Below are 2253 nucleotides of genomic sequence, written 5' to 3' on the forward strand. Positions count from 1 at the left end.
TATGTTGTTGTTGTTTGCCGTCGAGTCGACCCCGACTCATAGCGACCCCTCCTTGGGTTTCCGAGGCAGTATCACTACGGAAGTAGGATTGCCCAACCTTCCTTCCGAGGAGTGGCTATAGACATGACTAAAAACTATCATGGCCAGATGAACAGAACCACGAAGTTGGGCAAGAGGAGAACCTTGCTCCAGACCAAGAACTCGGTCATGAGAAAACTCCATGGAGATCCAGAATTCTTGAAGGAGAGGCACCACCACATATTTGAGGTAAATCCAGTCTTGAAAAAGTGTTTTTAAGAGCAAGGTTTGAAGTTTATTGGCTAAGATGTTGAAGGAGAGAGAATAGAAATTGTGGAGTTGGAAGATCATTCTTTTTTTGTTGTTGTTAGAGTCCAGTACCACCCTGATTTTCTGTCCAGACCTATCAAGCCTTCCCCACCCTACTCTGGTCTCTTCCTGACCTCCATAGGTAGACTCTCACATTACCTCCAGAAAAGCTGCCAACTCTGTCCAGGAACATCTATAGTGACAGAAGTGGAAGCAGCTCTCTGACTCTGAAATCACTGAATTGAAATCCCTGTCAATAAATCATGACTGAATCTGGTAATGTATGATTCTTCAAGAGAGCCTTCAAAATGTGACAGAATCACAGCTTTGATTTTATACTCAGCTTTTGACACTTCCTTTATTTAGTTATTTATTGACTTTTTGTTGTGATTTGTGTGAAAGTTTACACAAATAGGTTTTCCGTTCAATAATTCCCACTTCCTCCTATTTCCATATTTCATTCTTTCCTAAACCTTCTTGCCTTCTGAGCTTTGGCCCTGGGAAATGCTGCCCTTTTGATCTTGAGTGGTTGATTATTCTAGGGAGTGCCTCCCTGATATCACTGTTTGCCTTATAGGCTTATTTAATCCTTACAACTGGACTAATAAGAAACATCACAATAAACTGAGAAAAGATTGAAATGGTCAAGGATTTCACTTTACTTGGATCCACAATCAATGGCCATGGAAGCAGCAGTCAAGAAATCAAACATCATATTGCATTGGGCAAATATGCTGCAAAAGATTTCTTTAAGGTGTTAAAGAGCAAAGATGTCACTTTGAAGACTAAGGTGCACCTGACCCAAGCCATGGTATTTTCAATAGCCTCATATGCATGAGAAAGCTGGAAAATGAATAAGGAAGAACACAGAAGAATTGATGCATTTGAATTGTGGTGTTGGTGAAGAATACTGAAAAGGTCACGGACTGCCAGAAGACTGAACAAATCTGTCTTGGAAGTAGTACAGCTAGAATGCTCATTAGAAACAAAAATGGCCAGACTTGGTCTCACGTATTTTGGTCATGTTTTCAGAAGAGACCAGTCCTTGGAGAAGAATATCACACTAGGTAAAGTAGAGGGTCAGTGAAAAAGGGGAAGACCGTCAATGAGATGAACTGACACAGTGGCTATGACTATGAGTTCAAGCACAGCAAGGATTATGAGGATGGCGCAGGATAAGGCAGTATTTCGTTCTATTGTACATGGGATGGCTGTGAGTTGGAGCTGACTCAATGACACCTAACAACATTTTTTTTGGCTGAGGGTTGAACCATGGGTGTGAGTTCACTTCCAGGCTTGAGGGAAGTCTAAAGGTCATAGTCTTGGGGGTTCTACCAGTCTCTATTAGACCAGTAAGCCTGGTCTTTTTATTATTTTGAGTTTTGTTCCACTTTTTTCTCCAACTCTATCTTATTGTCATTGTTGTTATGTGCTGTCGAGTCAGACCTGATTCATAGCAACCCCTCCTTGGTTTTCCAAGGTGGTATCGCTACAGAAGTAGATTGCCCAACCTTCCTTCCAAGGAGTGGTTGGTGGGTTTGAACTCTGGTTAGCACTCAAGTGCCTTGGGCACTATGCCACCAGAGTTCCTCCTACTCTATCTAGGACCTCCCATTGTGATCTCTTTCAGAACAGTCAGTAGTGGCAGCCAGGCACTAGCTAGTTCTGGTCTCAAGGCTGTGGAAGCTGGAGTTTAAATTATGTTTTTAACAAAATTATTTTCTAATGGGGGAAAAGGTATTTAGAAAATTTACTGCATGTCCATCATGTGTACTGACTTCTACACAGTGTATTGACTGTTGACTCTGCTGTGCAGTTCTTGAGTTTCTGAGAAGAGCAGCAGCAGGTCTGGAAAGGAATTAATGATCTGCAGGAGCTGCTAGAGCACCCCCTTGATCACCAGGTTTCTCCAACTACCTTGTGTCA

The 2253-nt window shown here is 42.2% G+C and overlaps 1 pseudogene; it reads left to right on the forward strand.

Annotated features, from left to right (window-relative positions):
* The window catches only part of LOC103193041, a 2036-nt pseudogene extending 1438 nt beyond the window's left edge, over positions 1 to 598 (forward strand).
* The last annotated feature ends 1655 nt before the right edge of the window (positions 599 to 2253 follow it).

Source organism: Orycteropus afer, unplaced genomic scaffold, assembly GCF_000298275.1.
Source record: "Orycteropus afer afer isolate SDZICR_OR568_19922 unplaced genomic scaffold, OryAfe1.0 scaffold00034, whole genome shotgun sequence".
NCBI lineage: Eukaryota > Metazoa > Chordata > Mammalia > Tubulidentata > Orycteropodidae > Orycteropus > Orycteropus afer.